The sequence below is a fragment of the Carassius gibelio genome, chromosome B3 (assembly GCF_023724105.1).
Source record: "Carassius gibelio isolate Cgi1373 ecotype wild population from Czech Republic chromosome B3, carGib1.2-hapl.c, whole genome shotgun sequence".
NCBI lineage: Eukaryota > Metazoa > Chordata > Actinopteri > Cypriniformes > Cyprinidae > Carassius > Carassius gibelio.
In genome coordinates this window covers 50,546,011-50,567,774 of record NC_068398.1, presented here as the reverse complement: position 1 = coordinate 50,567,774, position 21,764 = coordinate 50,546,011, and the positions used below count along the sequence as shown (strand labels likewise).

Genomic DNA, 21,764 nt, shown 5'->3' with positions numbered 1-21,764 from the left:
AAAATGAGCACTGGTTTATTAAACATATTTATAGAATAGGCTCATTAATTGAATTATTCTGACTCATGTATATATTTTGGCAGCAGAGTGTGGTTTGTCTGATTATTTTACCAGCTGTAAATGTATAGGACCTTAAGGCTTGGTTTTACAGACAGGGCTTAAACTAAGCCAGGATTGGGCCATAGTTCAATCAGGACATTAAAGTTTTTTTATTTTATTTTATTTTATTCCTTAGAAATTACATTACTGGTAAGCATCTTGAGACAAAAAAAAGGCACTGATATCAGTGTGTCAGTGTCAGTTTCTTTCAGTGGAGAGTTCACCATATTGCAGCTCAAATCACAACATTTAACAAAATAATACCTAAAAGTAGTTGTTCATAAACTCATTTTGGTTTACAAAATTTGGAAAGTCAGCATTTTGTCTTTCATACAATGCCAATTAAAAGTGTGTTAGTGCTAAACCAAAATTCTTCATTTTATATCCTAAAATTAATTAGTTAATACATTTTTTGTAATTAACCATTTTCTAAAAATAGAAACATACAGCCACTACTATGCTTGCAACACCATCAAGTATTTAGTGGCTATTGCACCATGTGGCCTAGTAATGTTTATATCTGCAGCATATGGGGGACACTGTAGTGACAAATTCATCACGTGTGATTCTGGCATTCTCGAATACCTCCATCCAGGAGATGAAGTGATGGTGGACAGGGATTTTTTGATTAGAGACTTGTTGTTTGAAAGAAAAGTCAATATGATAATTCCTCACTTTGCCAACAAAATGCAGCTAACAGAAGAAAAAGTCACATGTAGCCGCAGGATTGCAAATGTAAGGATACATGGTGAACGTGCAATTAGGAGACTGAAAGTATACAAGGTGTTATCACAAACCTTGCCTATCATCCTTATGCCAAAGATAGATAAAATTCTGCGTATATGTGCAGCTTTAGTGAATTTGCGTGGTGATCTGATCCGTGAAGCAGATAAATAAGTTATTTTAAAATGAAATGTTGTCTTCATTAACTCTCCCTCATGATTTATTTTGGAGAATGTTGGTTACCAGACAGTTGATAGTAATCAGACTTCCATAGTCTTTTTTTTCCACTATGAAGTCAATGGTCACCATCAACTGTCCGGTTACCAACATTCTCCAAAATAAATCATTGTTCATCAGAAGAAAAAAAACTATACAAGTTTGGACTGACATGACGTTGAGAAAATAATGACAAGATTTTCATTTCTGGCTTAACTTTTCATCTGATGCTCACACTGCTGCATTAGTCATGTACATTTATGTATAAATGTGTTTAATAACAATACTTGACATTGGAACTTCTCAAAAATACATCTCAGTGTGTTTGCTGTTTCCTTGTGCTATGTACATATATACACTTTAATCTAATATAAATAAATAACACACAAGACTTTCCAGAAAATATCAAATACATAAAAAAATTTTTTAAACTTGCCTTGACACAATAAAACATTTTTCTCCTCCATGTCAGCATCTGTACAGTTTTTAAAACTGTTAATCTTTGTTCACCAGTAGGTTAAGCCTTTTTGACTATATGTAAGTATTTGTCATTCAGTTTGAGTCGTCCAGCAGTGAATTCATCCACTACTCTAGGAAGCATCACTGAGAAGTAAAAGCCTCTTAGTCGAGTAACCTGGTCTGTTAAATACTCTGCATCGTATGGTACATTTATCAGAATGTGTTCCTTTGGAGACCAGACAAACAGTTTGCCATTCTCAGCCCTGTACAAAACATGCCTAATTGTATTTGTCTGTAGAAGCCCCTGACTCCGTTCTTCTGTAATTCAGGCTTGCCATCAACCAATTTGATGTCACTATTATTTATGGTGAAATGGTCTGCTAGAGAGGTGGTGTTGTTCTTGGGAACGGGACACTTTATTTCCAGTAGTTCCATACCATTTATTATGCCATCAGGGCTTGCAGACAGCCATGGTTCTGCCAGGCTGACCCTGATACCTGAGTGGGAGACCTGTAGACCTTTTTCTACAAGAAAGCTACAAGCTATTGCCTCTTTCTCATTTCCATACTTTGTAGCCGCATTACCCCGAAAGGTAGGAAAGAGATGCTCTCTCATGAATTTATCAGGATTTGTTGTTGCTCGCACTGGTACACTTTTAGCTGAACTAGCAGTGATCCTGGGCTGTCTTGCACTATGCCACACCTCTGACAAACTCTGATTTTGTATTTGCATCTCCAATTCAGCTGCCTGGTCAAAGTTCAGTTCTATGTAATTGCTGTAAAATGCTTTACATTTCCAGCAAGTCAAAGTCTCTCCATGTGGCTGGTGGACTTCTAAGCTCTCAGTGTCATCTCCTTGCACTGATATATTGGCAGTGTAGCATTTTTCCAAAAGACTGTTTTTTAATTGGTTTTGTGGCTGAAGAACTGACTCTCTCCCTGAAGTCTTGATGTGTGTCATAGCTTGGTGTAGATGGTAGCCTTTCTCCCTCCTTTGTTGGAGAGGCACCATGTACATCCTCAGCTTTGTGACGTCTAAAGGTCATCTGACTGATTCTTTTCTGTTCAAGGTTTCTTCTGGTTCCTGCATTCCACCTACACTGCTCATCAGTGCAAGATAGCCCTGTCATACCACTGACCACTGCATTTTGCACCTTTCAAAAACCAGAACATATTGTTTACTTTATTATTAACAATACATTACCATAAGCACTTTTTTTTTAGAGCTAAACAATTTAGTTATAACTGAAATGTATAATTGGTTAAATATTGCTCTAAAAATAAGTCTCTACATTGTATCACGCAGTCAGTCCTTGTAGTGAACAGGTGTTTTGCCATATTATTACCCCCTAGTATTGTTCATCCAGCTGTTTCCACTACTCCGTTATTTCGTAACATAACCCACGCGATGTGATTTGGTTTATTAATAGCCTGACTTGGCTCTACCTCCGCTTTCAGTAATGTGAACTGCTGATGTTTATGGCAAAGAATTCGTCCAATTTTGTTACTGTGTAGATAACTGTATGCTTTGGTACTTTTATAATTTCTAAGTTCCTCGCCATCCACGCCCTCAGACAAAATAAGATAATTGAATATGTCAACATATGTGACTGCTGGCCATTGTTTCATATCATCAAACTAGGAGGTGGCGCTGGTCAACTTCGTAGGATGTGGAACAGACAAAGTTACATTGTTTACGTTTTTTGTTAAATAGCCTTGGCCATGCTGCCACCGCGAACTAATGTTACCGTTGCTTGTTGACATTATGGACGTTAAAAGTAAGTAAAACCGATTACAACTGTGTTTTCAGAGCGGTCCAAAAACGCTATAAACGGCTAATTAAACGCATCTAGTTGCGAACCGGAAGTTCGAAGCATCCTACATACGCGCAAAGCATAATGGGTAATTTCGCGTTCCATGAAAAAGGTCTATAGTGCTGAGAATTATTTTTTCAACTGAAATGATCGAGTCTGTTCTGGCCCATTGTTCGTCTAAGCCGTGTAATGTAGACGAAGCAATGCACTAAATGACCACTCATAGCTGGAACCGCTGACTGGTATTGTAAGCGCTGCTTGAAAAACCAAGCTCATGGTGAAGCAGATGAGTAGGTACTCTTGTTCAGTATTCGTGACTACGCCACTCAGGTCATTTTACTTTCAAACTGGCTAAATTTACTCAGGCTAGAATGGCCCATAACTGTAGAGGAGAAATATAAACTTTTAAAAAAACTCAAATTTTCATACATAGCACCTCAAGCATGACATAACAAAACCAGTGATGGTAAATATATTTCCTCCCTATATAGTTACACTGAGTAAAACTGCCAGTAATGGTCTAGTGTGCATATCAAATAAAAAAAATAGTAATGGGACAAAAATCAAATTGAGAATAAACAAATAAGTGATTCACAAAAATAAGAATACAATTAAAGCTGCAAGCAGCATTTTACCGGGGTTCAAGCACATTAAGGCCTCTGAGGTGGTCAGAGCCAACCTGGATGTTTGGATGACATTTAAACACATCCAAAATGGAGAACAGGCTAACAGACAGACACACACACTGAAAGTAAATGATTAGACTAATATATGTATACTCTATTAGCATATGCACACACACACACACACACAAAGACACACATTTACATGCAGAAACATTTTGTTGCAGATATAGGTTTTTGAAATAAGTGACAGGTGACAATAAACCTATTGCAAGTCTTCTCTTTTTAAGAGTTAAGATGTCATTTTCAGGTTAAACTGTAATCATAATGTGGCAAAATTGTAAAAGCTGATATATCTGTATGATCAAAATGGAAAATTTTGACTCAATGAGATTTAAAATGTTATAACAGTTAATTTTTTAATGTTTTGGCATGAATTCATGAATTCAACAGCATTGTTCACCTTAGCTGAATGAGCCCATTAGTGGTCTTCCACTGCCATCTAGTGGTTTTATATTGCATTTACTCAAGCAACACTGTGATTTTAAACATAACTGTTATAGTTTTTTTTTTTTTTTGCCCAATCTCTCTTAAATTTTGCATGCTTGTTTAGAATGAAATTATGCATTATTTTACACAGTTTTGATAATTTGTGGGCTTTCTGTTTGTATAAATAGGCCTTTGTGTACACTATGCAAATAACATATTATAAAATGACTGGTTTATAGTTGTCCAAATGCAATTGTTCAACATGTTTTGGATAATTATTGACCTTCGGAGTCTAGAGAATTGTACTTCAGTGGTTTTATTGATTTTCATCTTAAACCCTATCACAAGTATACCAAAGTAACTTTTTTAAATAATCTTGAATATTTAACAGTGTAAGGTTGTACACAAATATAAATGCATACACATTTAGATAAAAATATTTTTAATAAATGATAATTATTTTGCTATGTATACAAGGTAATATGGATCCAAAATCAAACCCTGTAAAAAACAAAAAGAACCGTTTTATTCATCTGAAATATTTTTTATTATTACTTAAAATTAAATGATAGGCAACAAAATGCTTATTGCAAGTCTTGTCTTTGTACCATAATTTTAAGATTTATCAGTAATTATAACGTGTTTTTTTATTATTCCATCCACTAGAGGCAGTGTGATTTACAGGTCAGACAGTACGTCTTCCTGTTTTGCCTGCAAAACGGACATTTTGTCGACCTGTGGAAGAAGGTGAGCATGTGGTGGGGTTGTTCTCTGTGTAATCTTAATCATCTGTCTATTAATATTACTAATCCGTGGTATTTTTAAGTCAGTCTTAATTGTTTACTCTGGGTTATAATGTTTTGTGGCTGTATTTTGTACATAAATGTTGAAAGTGCATCATTAAGACAACATGATGTAGCATGTGCAGTGTATGTGCAAAACACGTGAGAAATGTTATTCATAGCGTTTTTATCTAAAGCTCATTGCTAAATCGTGGCATTTGTCATGTAAATGCATCATTCTTAATCGAAAAATGCCTAAGTGTCATGAATGTGACACAGGAATGACATTCTTTCATAATCGTTAGTTTATGAGCTGTATGTTGTGTATCTAACTGAAACGATATATGTTCGTGATTGGAAGAGACTTGGTGGGTAAGTAATGTGTGACATGATTGACAGATGTGTCACGCGAGCGATCTCGAAAACATATTTGATACAGCGATGTAAATGAGTGATGTTAATTATAATTCAGTGGATAAAGCATAAAGAAACAAAGTAGACGTTATAATATCAGCACGTCTCCTAATATGCAGGTTTGACTATTAGACTAGGTTATGTTGTATGTGAGATGTGAGTTTTGTCGACAGGCCAGCTTGAGAAAAAAAACTTGAAATGTAGTGTGAAGTATTTATGTTTTTGTTAAATGTATTTGTATAAATAACATTATATCAACATTTTTCACAGTTTTGTGTTGAAGAAGAATTGCCGAAACGTGATTTGAGGTAAGATGTTACTTGTACACACACACACACAGAAACATATATATGTGTGTTGTGTTTATATATACATATAAACACAACACACGTGTATAATATACAGTATGTATATATATATATATATATATATATATATATATATATATATATATATATATATATATATATATATCTTGCAATAATATAGGCGTATATTTCATTTAAAGTATTTTAGGTAAAGTTGTGAATGTTTTACAGTGTTGATAAGGTTTGTGTAATATACTGTACATTCTGTATATGTAGGGTAAATGTACCTATTAAGCTCACCAAAATCTACATTCAAACATTTTTAGTAGGGCTGGACGATTAATCAAATTGAAACCAAAATTCAGAATCTTTAACTGACGTAAATGTCGGTTATTTCGGTTTTTGAATCCTGTTAATACTTCCCCCTTAAAAGCATACTACTGTGTGTGTAGCCACGTGACTCTGCCCCGTCCAGTTAGTGGCATAAAAGCAAAACACAGAGGGGCACGCTGGGTTCAACACATAGTGATGGCGTGCAAGCAGTGAGTCTTCACTAAACTTTGTCAGTTGTATTTGTTCTATGGTTTGGACATTCAAGTGATTAGACGATTGGATATATATTATTACATTGAGCTACCATGTTCGTGTAGCTATATTGTGACATGTACACTCATATAAACGGCTGTGAAGATCGCGTGCACAAAGGAACGCAGAAACTAGTTGTCAGTGCTGTCCTGTGATTTATCACTAAAGTAGCTTAGAATCTCAAAACCTATTATAGCATATTTTTCTACTTTTGAAGGAACTAGGCTATTTACAACCCACAGATTCACAATAATATAGACACTGTATGACTAATTCACACGCAAACACTCGTACTGGTACTGTGCTAATTTATCTTTATCTGATCTTTATTTATCTCTTACACTGAGCAATAATCTTTAAGAAATGTTATGAACATAGATTAAATAACTGCTGATAGTGAGCTATGAAGTCAGATCGCTATAAGTAGGAAAAAATATCTCACCTTTAATAGTCAATCATATTTACTGTACAAACCTTGTCAGTGAACTATGAGAGTAAAACAACAAAACCGAAACAAAATAATCATTCATTAATCGTAAATGAGGTAAATTGTTCAATTAATCGAGCTTCTGATTTTAGGACACAATCATCCAGCCCTAATTTTTAGTGCACTATATATTGATTTCAATACAATATGTTATGTTAAAATAAAATATTGATCTCTCTCACACACACACACAAAAAAAGAAAAAAAAAATTAATTTTAAATGATGAAAACATTTAATTGAAGATGTACATCTTTAAATGCAAAAAGTCTGGCTGTCCCCTTTAAGCACACCCCTGTTCCCACTAAGCTCCTATCATGTTTTATGAAAAATTCAATCACAAAAAAACAACACTTAAGCAACAAGGCACTGAAATTGATCATTCATATATTCATAATGAAGAGTCATTTAAGCACACTGCAACATTTAGCTTCAGACTTTGATTCTATCCAGCTGTCGCAGGTCAAACATGTTTGATATTTTCAGCTGTAATTATTTCCCACATTCAAGTTCTAGGTTATAATATCCTAAAATCGAATCATTAATATCTTAATTTTAAAGTAGTGTAACTTACTCAAAGGCTGAAATGTAAAAAAAAATGCATGTGTAATGCACTTATTACCCTAGTTTTACTATATGTGCTTTCTGAAGATATATGTCTAATAAAGTAATTTAATTTTTTTTTTCTTTTTTCATGTTGAATGAACACTCCAATGGATTTTTAGGTAAGAGAAACTGAAATGTTTTTTCTTTTTGTAGGCGTAAATATCCAGTCATCTTTACATTCCTGAGAGGTGTATGTCAATCAAAAACTGAAATTGTTTACTGAACGTTAGATGTTCTTAAATGGGAATAAAAGTTTTTCATGCCTTTTGGTGTTGTAAATTTATAATGTATATAAGTTTTCTAAAGTAGTATGATCCATTTGAATCAATCAAAATATTATTAACTCTGAAATAAACCCAAAAGTTTAATTTTATGTTGTACAATTTAAAAATTTAAATTAAATTTAAAGTTTGTTGTTTAGCACATTTCGAAATGATGTAAACAGTCATGAGTAGTTGGGGATGTTATTTGATTGTGAATAATTATTTATTTATCAGTCTGATCAAGTTGGTATTGCTTCAAAATGCTTTTGAACTGCTGTGTGTGTACACACACATAGACTTGTATATGTAGTCATGATATAATGTAATGTTGAAACTTTGGAAAAAATAACCTTAATTTTAATTTCTTTATATAGAAAATAAAAAAAACTATACTGATTTAATTTGATACATTATGTAAGTAAAACATAGGGTAAAGGTATTTCAAATGGAAACAATTAGAGGTAGATTAGGGTTCATTGGTATAAATAAATTTCAGTGTAATTTGATTTCATGACTAGATGTTAATGCAATCTAATTGCTTTGAGAACTGTTTTTATATGTATACTTGTGATTTAAAGAATGATGTGTTGAATATATATGTCTTTTAGTCCAATCTCATTATTTTTTGTTTATTGAAAAGAATAATTTTATCTGTTGTATATGTAAATAATTAACTGTTCTGTTTTGGTATTATCATTAGTATTGTATGTTAAGTGTTCTATGTTAATAGTTGCCAATTATTATGTAGTTACAATTTAGTTTTATCATTAAAACATTTTACAATTAAATTAACTGCTTGTACTTATTTAATGTTTGGAGACATAAAAATTATACAAGTTTAAAGGTCCAAAATAAGCAGAGTAGCATTCAATATCATAATTTATAGACCTTATTATAATGTCAACTAACTGTAAATTATGTCCTGTTTTTTCAGAACCGTTTTAAATGTCTTGAGTGTATACACACTTGTAGACTTGTATGTGTAGTCATGATTTTATGTAATAGGAAATTTGCACATTCATAGAGCGTTTGGATAAACATACCCTGTAAGTTGTTTTTATATAGATAATAAAAAGAACAATATTTTATACTTTATTTTATTTAATGCAGTTTTTAAGTAGAAAATAGGGTAAAGGTATTTCAAATGCAATTAAGAGGAGGATGATTAGTGTTCAGTGGTATAGTATAAAGTAATTAAATGAAATGTTACTCCGTGATTTCACCACTAGATGTTACTGTAATTAATTCAAAATTTTCAGATGTATAGTGGTTTGTAGCAATTTAAAGAATGTATTGCTCTCTATCTATGCCTTGTAGTACAATACCATTATTTTGTGAATAATTTTGTGTAGTTTATTGAAAACCATATGTTCTATGTAGGTATTTTTTTTCTCTTGTTACATATATGAATAAATATGTTTATTATCATAAGCTGATTTCTATATTATCATAAGCTGATCCAATACATTTATTTGGTGGTTGTATGCATAAACATTGTAACTGGAAAACATCAAAATAAACATAATGGTATTTCATATTATCATTAATAGACATTTTTTAATCAGACCTAACACTTTTAAATTGCTGTATCATGTTTTGGAATTGTTGTGCAGCAATGTGTTATTTAATTTGTTTCTATATTTTTTTGTGCATGTATAGATGCCTCGGACGAAGCACTCTCAGCGCTGCCAGGCAGCAAAGAAGAGAATGGCAGACCGGAGAACAGAGGGTCTGCCGCCTCTTAAAAAACCGGCAGAAATATCTGAACATTGTGTCCATCACGATGTGCATAAAAAAACTGATCTTGACAATTTCCTGAAAGCAACTGATCTTGAGAATTTTCTGAAAGAAACTGATCTTGACAATTTCCTGAAAAAGCCTGATCTTGACAATTTTCTGAAAGAAACTGATCTTGACAATTTCCTGAAAGAAACTGATCTTGACAATTTCCTGAAAAAGCCTGATCTTGACAATTTTTGCAAAGAACCTACCATTGACAATTTTCGCAAAGAACCTGCCATTGACAATTTACCTGAAAATGATCTTGAAAAGCCTTTGAAAAGTCTGAAAAACAAGAAAGCATTCTCTGAAACTCTACCTCATAATCTTCCTCTATGCCTCAGTCTTCCTCTCTGCGTCTCTCTACTACTAATGATACTAAGATGACTGTGAATGATGTTTATGCTCTATCTCCACAGACTTCTTACATCAGTGGCTCTTTCCATCAAGGAGATTACCGTTTTGGCCGGAATAGGGGAAGTCAATGTGGTGCAAACTGTTTAATTGCAATTTTGATGAGTAAGATGAAAAATGTGTTGCAGTGGACGAGAAGTGACCTGAATGCTGTTCTGATCCATGGAGATGACCTGTACAGTGCCATGAGAGACGCAGGGAAAATCAACGATCCTGAATCCGGCTTCATAGCTGTTCATGAGCTACCAGACACACACACACTTAAAGATAGTCGGTTTTCAATAAACTATGGTGAAACATTGACTGGCTTGTTTGGTGTCAATAAATATGACGTATGCTATGTCTTTTGATGAAGCAGTAAATCGAGCATTCCAGAGGTTCGATACTGTTTTAGTGAATATTAAGCTAACCATATGTGCAGCTGTCAGAGAAGGTTCCTGGTATGCAGTGATTGATCCACATTCAAGACGAGGTGATGGCAGATGTGTAGCTGACGGTAAGAGTGTAGTGGTTTACCATCATGACTTGCACTCGCTGATTGTTCATTTCCGGAAACTTGCCGCGTCTATAAATGCACGTTACCAGGCGTTTGAGGTAACTGGGGTCAACGCGGTTATGACTGGCGGAAAACGTCCATTTTGGCAAGTGATTGAGAACGCTGGTCCAGCAGAAAATGAGCGTGAAGGTGAGAAGTCGGACGTGGAAGTTGATGTTGGGTGCAGTCAATTTCTGAATGATTTCTTGGACAAAACATCTGTGAAAGAAACGTGTGCACACCAGAGAACAAAAACGACATACCCAACTAATGAAAATGCAGGTGATGTTACATTCCTTTCACAAACTGCTAGTGTTTCTTTAAGGTTTAGTCAATTAACATTTGAGCAACAAAAGGGTGTTTGCTTAAAGTTAAACATTGCAAACATTGTAAAACCATCTGAGTACAATCCACCTGAGACTGTTGAAGTGGTTGAGCCTTGTGAAACGAACAAGACTGTTGCGGATGGAAACTCTTTTTTTAGAGCTTTAGCCTTTGCTGTAAGTGGAACGGAACGAGAACACCGAAAAGTGAGACGGGCTGTAGTTACACACATTCTGCAGAATGAAGAAAAGTACGTACAGTATCTCAAACAAGGATACAGCTCTGTACCAGAATACATTGCCAAAACAAGAATGAAATTCGTTGAAAAACGGGCAACAGAGATGGAAATACAAGCAGCCAGTGATTTAATTGGCACAGACATATTTGCATACAGTCGAGAGAAATGGTTTAGATTGTCTTCAAATGCTTCCTTTAATGCACATGGTTGTCAAGACAGTGGCATATATTTGAAATATGTAAACAGCTGCCATTATGAAGTTATGTGGAAAGAGCAAGGATGGTAACTGTGCCTTAATTTGTAAATCACCATCTCAACATTCACTGTGATCTAGCATCAAATGTGTCTTTAAAGTCACGTGAGGATTCTAGTGAGAAACTTGACTGTACAGAGTTCAAAGAAGAAAAACAAATGAAGGCAAAGAAAAGATTACATGAGGATGAAACTTACATTTCAATTATGAAATCCATCAATAAAAAATACAAGAAAAATGAACAGCATAAAGGAAAAGTGAAGAAAAGTGTGAACAAATACAAATCAAATGATTTACACTGCAAAGCTGTGTCAGAAATGGAAGCTGATGTTGACTGCAGTCAATCTTTGACTTATGTCACAAACACAGATAAGATATCTGGGAATGAAACGTGTGTAGAACATGTGACCTTTCGGTGCTTTGAACAGATCTAGATTTTAAAGGTTCTGGACTACGCCACCTGGTGCCTCTCACACCAGGATATACTTTACACCTGAACTGCTAAATACCTGATTTAAGGCGAGCAGATTCATCGAAGTACACATAAGATGAACTAGACAGAGACGTGTTCTCAGTAGAAAAACAGTAACAAAACTTTATTATACAATGGTATCATTAAAAGAGCCACACCGTCATCCTAGAGACACATTACTAATAGAGACTAGACCTGGCATTAGCTGTTACAGGGGACAATGTATGATTACCAATTAAACTAGAAAATACTGATTCGCTGGCAAGGCAGGTTACCTGTCCGAGATACGCGTGACGTTCACCACCCGTGCTCTGGAACCTGGAGCCCACGATCCCATGCATCCACACACACGCACGCACACGCACACACACACCACCACAAGCCGATGATTCAAACAAGATTGTGAAGTGCAAGTTACCACTACAATACGTGGTGCAGGGTGTGGGGACGGAACCAGGAACCTCTCTTGTGAGCAGCTAAGCTAATACTCTGGAAAGACAAGGAAAAGAACAAGTTAGTTATCACTAGAAAAATGGATAGAGAAATGTAACGCTATACACTACTAGCACAGCCAATACCACATCAGTCAGACAGAGCAGTAGACGGAGGCTACGGCAAAATAAACAATAAAGAAAATAAATATGTAAAACTTAATTCAGGCAAGGCAAAGCAGCAGGAGCAATCTGCCTCAATGTTGACATATGAACTGACACGGTGGAAAAACAGGCCTTTGCGCTGGTCTTCACAACCCTTCTAGGACCTTCAAAAGCACACAGCGCGATTACCCGGAAGCGTCTGGCAGTAACGTTACAGCTACACGGCGGGTACTTTGCCCCAGACCTTCTTGATGCTAGTAAATTGTGGTAAAGCTACCCGGCGTGTGCTTTGCCCAGGACCTTCAGCAATACACAGCGCGATTACCCGGAAGCGTCTGGCAATCAGTAAAACACTTTGACACAGGAGAATCACATACCCAAGCAGCAACAGGACTAAAAACGTATCGTGCGTCAGAGAATATCTCTAAGCTCAACAGGCAGACGATTTTATAGCAACTGGCCAGACACAAATGAGTTGTTTAGCCACTCACGGCTAGCTGAGTGACGTCAGGGGGTAACCGTAGCTGCAGAGGGACAAACTTCCACCAGACAGCGATTACTCTGCCGGTTACACTTTACCCCCCCGATTTGTTATCGGCGTCTCGCCGATAAGCTCAATAGATCATAACTCTACCTTCCTTTAATAAAAAGAATAAACAAAATGCAAGGGGGGTAACCTAATACCAAGGACGGAAAACGGTTGTCACTTTACTGCTAGACCCAAGTACTTGAGAGTTAGTAGCCCCATCTGCCCTACTCACCACTGGCACTGGGAGATGGTGTGGGTTGGCATGTCTTCCTGCAGTAGTCCGAGCTGTTCTCCGGGGTGCCACTGAGCCAGCTGGTGTCCCGTCTGTGATGGGGGCGACCTGCTGGGAGTCGGGCAAAGCCAGCATGGGGACATCCACTGGAAGAGTGGTGGCAAGCTGGATAGGTGGACCCTCTTCCCGAGAGCGGACAAGAACCCATTGGCCAGGGGTGTCACCATCTGCTGGCTGGCTTGTTTCCTCCTGCAGTTCCACAGGCCTGTTGGATGTTTGTGGGTCCTGGTCCAAGTGGACAGGCTTTAGCATGGTTCGATGTACTTGTCGTACTTTGCTTAGGTCCCGTGCTGGAGCCACAGAATATACCACCCCACCAAGTGGGGGTGCACGGATGACCTGATGTATTGTGGCGCCCCAGGCATCTTGGATCTTCGACCGGCCCCTCGTTGTATGGTCTCTGATGTAGACATGCTGTCCTTCTGCCAGTGGCTCACTCCGGATTTTCTGGTCATGCCGTTCTTTTCTCTTGGAAGCAGCAGCCTGCATCCGCTCCCTGGCATTCTGGAAGGCCACATTTAGGCGCCGCTGGTGCTCTCGGACCCATTCACACACATGCCCATGTCCAGGCTCTTGTACCCTGCCAAGCAGGAAGTCCACCGGTAACTGGGGGTCTTGCCCGAACATCAGGTAATATGGTGAGTCGCCAGTTGTCTGATGGGCAGCAGTGTTGTAACTAAACACTAATTGGGGTAGGTGCTCTGGCCAGCGGCGCTTCAAATCCATGGGCAAAGTACGGAGCAGATCGTGCATCGTGCGGTTGAAACGCTCACACTGGCCGTTGCCCTGAGGATGATAAGGGGTGGTCCGGGTCTTCTGGATCCCGTACAGGGCACACAATTGATAGATAATGGCATTCTCGAAGCTGCGTCCCTGATCAGAGTGCAGGCGAGCTGGGACTCCAAAACGAAAGAACCACTCCCGGATGAGCACGTTGGCCACCGTTGTTGCCTTCTGATCCCTGGTGGGCACGGCCTGTGTGAATTTAGTAAAAACATCAGTCATGATCAACACTTGTTCCCTACCATCCATTGCAGGCTCCAAGAAGGTGAAATCCACAGCCAATATCTGGTTTGAACGCGATGCCAGGAGGTGCCCCATGGGTGCATGGGGTCGGAATTGCGAAGACTTCGCAAGGGTACACCGCTCACAGTTCTGACACCACTGCTTTATATCTTCCCCCATTCCAGGCCAATAGCACCGCAGTCTTATCAGCTCTGTGGTACGTTCAACCCCCTGGTGGCCATGATCGTTGTGGAGCTGCTGTAGGACTTCCTCCTTTAGGCATGCAGGCAACAAGAGCTGACGCACCTCTTCGCCCCCATCTGGACGGAATGTTCGGCGGTAGAGCAGTCCATCGGCTCCCACAACACGGTCCCATTGTTGCAGCAGCACACGGGTAGAGCCCGGCAATTTCCTACGCACCGTCGGGTCGGGCGGTCCCTGTGTCAGCCAGAACGGCAGGAAGGCTCCAATAGTGGGGTCCGCTGCTTGTAGCCTTCTTAATTCCTCGAGGGTGCGGGAGGGGAAGGCCGAAACAGCCATCTGGATTGCCAGTGGTGGATCTTGACATCTGGTCGTTTGTTGTACAAGGACTGGTATGGCTGTCCCTAGTGTGGAGGACTCTGTGGTCTGTCCCAGTAGTCCTACAGGTTGTCGGGAGAGGGCATCTGCATTCCTGTTGGTACGCCCAGGCCTATAACGGATGGTATAATTGAAAGCAGCAAGCTCGGCCTCCCACCGCTGTTCAGTCGCTCCCAGCTTGGCAGTCCCCAGGTGGCTTAAGGGATTATTGTCCGTCCAAACAGTGCACTGTTGGCCCCACAGATACTCCCGGAACTTGTCGGTCATGGCCCACTTCATTCCAATGAACTCCAGCTTCATGGAACTGTAGTTTTTTCTGCTGGACTGAGACTACGACTAGCGTAAGCAATTGGCCGGATCTTTCCTTGCTGCTCCTGAGAGAGCACTGCTCCGAGACCAATGTGGCTGGCATCGACCTCCAGAATAAAGGGCAAGTTAAAATCAGCAAACGCCAAAGTGGGAGCACTCACCAGCCTCTGCTTCAAGGCCTGGAAGCTGTTCTCACAGACATCTGTCCACACTCCATCAAGCCGTGGCCCTTTGCCCTTCCGGGTCTTAGTACCGCCAAGCTCTGCCCCCAGGCGGTTTAAAGGAGCTACCAGCTTGGAAAAGCCCTCTACGATTCGCCTGTAATACCCGGCAAAACCAAGGAAAGACCTCAATTCGGACACGGTGGTGGGACGGGGCCACTTAGCCACTGCGGACACCTTGGCTGGGTCAGTGGATACACCTTTGCGGGATACAAGGTGGCCCAGGTACTGGACTTCCTTCTGGAAAAAACAGCATTTCTCCAGCTTTGCTTTCAGACCTTCTTTCCGTAGACGGCTCAACACTAGATCCAGACGGCGTATATGATCTTCGACACTAGAAGAAAAAACAATTATATCGTCCAGATATAGTAACAGGGACTGGCAATGCTGTGCTCCAAACATTCTCTCCATCAGCCGTTGAAAAGTGCTTGGAGCGTTACACAGTCCGAAGGCCATGCGGTTAAATTCAAATAACCCAAACGGCGTGCAAAAGGCCGTCTTTGGACGGTCCTGTTCGGTCACAGGTACCTGGTTATATCCGCTAGCCAGATCCAGCGTGGAGAACCATTGAGCCCCCGATAGGGCATCCAAAGACTCCTCGATGCGAGGGAGAGGGAAGGCATCCTTTCTGGTCCTGCTGTTAAGCTGTCTGTAGTCAACACATATACGTAGGCCGCCACATTTCTTCCGCACAATCACAATGGGAGAGGCATAGGGGCTACTACTTTCTCGTATGACCTGGCTGTCTAGTAACTGTCGCAGATGGGCCTTAACAGCATCATAATCAGAAGGGGGGAGACGCCTGTAACGTTGCCTAACTGGTTGGTCGTCTAGCAGGGGTATATCATGAGATATAAGATTAGTACAGCCAAGGTCACCCTCAAAAGCTGAGAACACCGACTCATGTTTTAACAAGAATGCCCTTATCTGTTCTTGCTCAGTCTCCCCTAGCACTGACAAATCAAGGGCCTGTATCTGCTCCCTCACTGACTTAGGCCTGTCTTCCCCCTCAGGAGTCTGCATGCTAGCCACAACAGCCTCTATTTCTGGTTGGTCTTCAGAAATGCCCACAGGAAGGCCCTCAACAGTTGCATGAACAAGCGACCCTAATGACTGGCGGGGATATAATGTAGCACGTATAAACCCCACATTGACTACAGGGATAAAAGCTGTACCTTGTTCTACGTGCACTAGTGCAGGCGAAACTAGGAGACCACTAGGTAAAGAGCCGCTAGCCGGTTCCAGCAGGACAGCAGGAGCATCACAAAAGTGAGGAGAGCAAGTGGCTGCCACCAATTTTACAGTGCCCCCTGGTATATGAATGGGCCTTCTACCTCTAACTTTAGCTACACCCGTTTTGGGTGGAAGAGGGCTGAGCTGGACCCGATGACAATGCTGCAAGGCGTGCCGCCACGGAAGTGAAGCATGAACTACCGGTGGGAGATCAAACAAAGAAGAACCATGTTGGCCAAACAGTTCAGCATAACATTCTCGAATAACATTCATCCCAAGCACACCCGGCACAAGTGGAGGAGCGAGCTGACCTGGGGGATCTTTAACCACTAGCCAACCTCTTTGGGGGATTACCTTCCCTAATACTTCAACCGTTAGCTCAGCATACCCGATATAGGGTATGTCTAGACCATTTGCAGCCCGAAGCTGCAACCAATTACACTGTTGAAGTTTATCCTTGAAATGTTGCACAAAGAAACTCTCTACCAAGGTAGATACCATAGACCCTGTGTCCAAAAGACAACTGACAACTACTCCCCCTACTCTCACAGTTACCTTCGGGGACTGAGCAACAAGGGAGATTACAGGGTGACTAAGAGTATTCTGATTCTGAGAGCTGCTACCATCCCCTCTCAGCGTGTGGCTCTGCACGCTGAAGGGAGCTAGTTTTCCGACTGAGAAACTGAGACAACATTAGCCTGAGCTTGGGCCTGGGGGATGTAATTAGGAGCTACTACTCTCTCATTGTTACACTCTCGAGCGTAGTGACCAGGTTTTAAGCATCGCCTACAAATGACAGTTGACGGCCGACTAACTAGAGAGGGACGATTGGAATAGGCTGGGCGAGCTACTCCTTGCAAAGTAGTTAAGGCACTAGTTAAGTGGTTGATCTGTTCTTGTTGCTTCAGCAACATAGACCGCAGCTCTGCCATTTCTGAACTTGCCATACTAATGGGCGATGAAGCTCTGCTTGGCTGAGTCTTGGAGTACTGCATAGCGCAAAGAGAGGGAACTGAATGACTCCTACCCCTATTGAAGTCACTGGGCCTGCCCTCACACTCCCACCGGATGGCAGCAGCACGCACTTCCAGCATGGACATCCCTGGGGACTCACGGACAAGCCTCTTCAACTCCCTGCGGAGGTCCGAGTCAATAACGTGCTCTGCAAACTGGTCACGGAGCAGCATGTCAAACTGGGGTACTGAATCAGGGGAGACCTGTTCAACTTTATCCATCAGATAAAAGAGAGCATGTGAATATTCTTGTAAAGATTCACCGTCTAATTGTTTTCTAGAAAAGAAACTTTCTTGTAAGGCAACATAAGACTGGGAACACCCATAAAGTTCTTTGAGAATATTTGCAATTCTTTCCGGGTTTTCCCGATCTGCCCTTGGCCTATAGCGAATCTCATCTTTAGCCTCCCCATCCAGATGATCAAACATAAAGTAAGCTTTGTCAAGTGCACCCAAACGTCTAGTACGCGCACAGACCTCAACCTCTTCCACCCACTCCACAATGTCAATACCCACCCTACCCCGGAATACAGGACACTTCCGTTCCCTAGGGAGATACATCATCCGTTCATGGGACACAGGGTTAGCAGGGTTGGCAGAATTGTCCGGCTGAGGCGGCGGTGGTTGCTGCTGCTGCAGGCGGCCATTATCTGCCTGCAGCTGACGGATCTGTTCTCTCAGCTGTTCAACTTCGTCCATTGCTGCAGCGGAGTAATGCCCACGTTACAAGAGAGGCGGTGGGGTAGTCAGTGGTCTGCCCACTGCTCTTTTAGGTCCCACGCCGTGCCCACTGCTGCTTTGCCCTTAGCTGACTACTATGCCTTGAAAATCAAAATATACATAAAACAAAAAGAGAGAAAAAAAAAAAAAAAAAACACGTCTCTGTGTGCAACTACCCTGCCGACTACGCCACTTTGTGACCTTTCGGTGCTTTGAACAGATCTAGATTTTAAAGGTTCTGGACTACGCCACCTGGTGCCTCTCACACCAGGATATACTTTACACCTGAACTGCTAAATACCTGATTTAAGGCGAGCAGATTCGTCGAAGTACACATAAGATGAACTAGACAGAGACGTGTTCTCAGTAGAAAAACAGTAACAAAACTTTATTATACAATGGTATCATTAAAAGAGCCACACCGTCATCCTAGAGACACATTACTAATAGAGACTAGACCTGGCATTAGCTGTTACAGGGGACAATGTATGATTACCAATTAAACTAGAAAATACTGATTCACTGGCAAGGCAGGTTACCTGTCCGAGATACGCGTGACGTTCACCACCCGTGCTCTGGAACCTGGAGCCCACGATCCCATGCATCCACACACACGCACACACGCACGCACACGCACACACACACCACCACAAGCCGATGATTCAAACAAGATTGTGAAGTGCAATTTACCACTACAATACGTGGTGCAGGGTGTGGGGACGGAACCAGGAACCTCTCTTGTGAGCAGCTACGCTAATACTCTGGAAAGACAAGGAAAAGAACAAGTTAGTTATCACTAGAAAAATGGATAGAGAAATGTAACGCTATACACTACTAGCACAGCCAATACCACATCAGTCAGACAGAGCAGTAGACGGAGGCTACGGCAAAATAAACAATAAAGAAAATAAATATGTAAAACTTAATTCAGGCAAGGCAAAGCAGCAGGAGCAATCTGCCTCAATGTTGACATATGAACTGACACGGTGGAAAAACAGGCCTTTGCGCTGGTCTTCACAACCCTTCTAGGACCTCCAAAAGCACACAGCGCGATTACCCGGAAGCGTCTGGCAGTAACGTTACAGCTACACGGCGGGTACTTTGCCCCAGACCTTCTTGATGCTAGTAAATTGTGGTAAAGCTACCCGGCGTGTGCTTTGCCCAGGACCTTCAGCAATACACAGCGCGATTACCCGGAAGCGTCTGGCAATCAGTAAAACACTTTGACACAGGAGAACCACATACCCAAGCAGCAACAGGACTAAAAACGTATCGTGCGTCAGAGAATATCTCTAAGCTCAACAGGCAGACGATTTTATAGCAACTGGCCAGACACAAATGAGTTGTTTAGCCACTCACGGCTAGCTGAGTGACGTCAGGGGGTAACCGTAGCTGCAGAGGGACAAACTTCCACCAGACAGCGATTACTCTGCCGGTTACAACAGAAAACAGAAACGCCTTTATACCAAACAAAAGAAAATTCAAGTGATGTTGAATTTGTTTCAGAAACTGTCAATGTTTCTTTAAAGTTTAGTCCATTGACATTACAGCAACAAAAGAGTGTTTGCTTAAAGCTGAACATTGTAAATATCATAAAAGGAGACAATAATCCAAATGAGACTGTTGACATGGCTGAACCTTGTGAAACAAAAAGTATTTTGGCCGATGGTAATTGCTTTTTTAGAGCAGTGGCTTTTGCTGTAAGTGGAAGTGAAGAAGAACACAGAAAAGTGAGACGGGCTGTCGTTACACACATACTGGAGAATGAAGATAAATATGTACAGAATCTCAGACAAGGATACAGCTCTGTACCAGAGTACATTGCCCCATCAAGAATGAAATATGTTGGAACTTGGGCGACAGAGATGGAAATACAAGCAGCCAGTGATTTAATTGGTGTAGACATTTTTACATATACTCGAGAGAAATGGCTTAAATATAAATCTTCAAACATCTCCTCTAGACAGAGCTGTCAACACCATGGGATTTATTTGAAGCATGTGAATAGCTGTCATTATGAAGTGGTTTTATGTGTAAAAACCAACAACAATACCTGTGCTTGCTTTTGTAAAGCATCTTCTCAAGGTTCAGCCTATAATATACATTTAAAAGCTAGCTCAGACCCTCGTAAGCTTTATAAGGAGAGACTGCGATATAGTCGTGATCATGATTTTAAAGAAAAGAAAAAAATGGAAACTAAGGAAAGATATGAAGAGAATGAAATTTATAAAGAGAAGAAAATTAAATGCAGTACTAAAAAGTACAAGGTAGACAAATGGCATCAAGAAAAAGTACGCAAATACAGCACAGATAAATACAGAATGAATGATTTGCATTGTGAGGCTGTAAAACAATACAGTATCCAAAAGTACCATACAGACAAAGCACATAAAGACACTGTCAAACAGTTGAGTATTCAAAAGTATGATGAAAATATAGCACACAGGGAGACTGTTAAAAAGATGAGTATTCAAAAATATAATGAAAACACAGAACACAGAGAGTCGGTCAAAAAGATGAGTATTCAAAAATATAATGAAGACACAGAACACAGAGAGTCGGTCAAAAAGATGAGCATTCAAAAATATAATGAAAACACAGAACACAGAGAGTCGGTCAAAAAGATGAGTATTCAAAAATATAATGAAGACACAGAACACAGAGAGTCGGTCAAAAAGATGAGCATTCAAAAATATAATGAAGACACAGAACACAGAGAGTCGGTCAAAAAGATGAGCATTCAAAAATATAATGAAAACACAGAACACAGAGAGTCGGTCAAAAAGATGAGTATTCAAAAATATAATGAAGACACAGAACACAGAGAGTCGGTCAAAAAGATGAGTATTCAAAAATATAATGAAGACACAGAACACAGAGAGTCGGTCAAAAAGATGAGCATTTTAAAGTATAATTCAAATAAAACACACAAAGAGATGGTTATAAATTACAATGTTCAGAAATATAAAACTGATTTTACTTTTGTCAATAATATAAAAATGAGAAATGCTGAAAGACAATATAAATCACAGCAAAAAATGAAAGAGATAGACTATGTAATTGAACAGTTTAAACAAAAGATATCTACAGGTCCTGAATATGTTTGTTCAGTATGTCATCGTTGCTGCTTTAAAATGCAGGTAAAAAAGTGCAATATACATAAATACCTTCAAAAATCAATCCAAGCTGGATGTATGGCAGAAAAATGTATTACACTAAAATATCTGCATGAGTGTAATAAAGACTGTAGAGAAAACTGTGTCTATAAGAACAGTCCTGCTGCGTCTTTATGGATTTGTCACACATGTGATACAAAAATCTATGAAGGTAAAATGCCAGCTGAAAGTGTAGCAAATAATCTAAGTTTGGATCCTATTCCCACTGAAC

General features: G+C 39.9%; 1 long non-coding RNA gene across 1 annotated transcript; it reads left to right on the top strand.

Annotated features, from left to right (window-relative positions):
• Positions 1 to 5,522: 5,522 nt before the first annotated feature.
• Positions 5,523 to 10,361, top strand: LOC127951961 (uncharacterized). Its single transcript, XR_008152782.1, has 2 exons — positions 5,523 to 5,926; positions 9,525 to 10,361. It is a non-coding gene; the product is annotated as an uncharacterized LOC127951961 (long non-coding RNA).
• Positions 10,362 to 21,764: the final 11,403 nt, after the last annotated feature.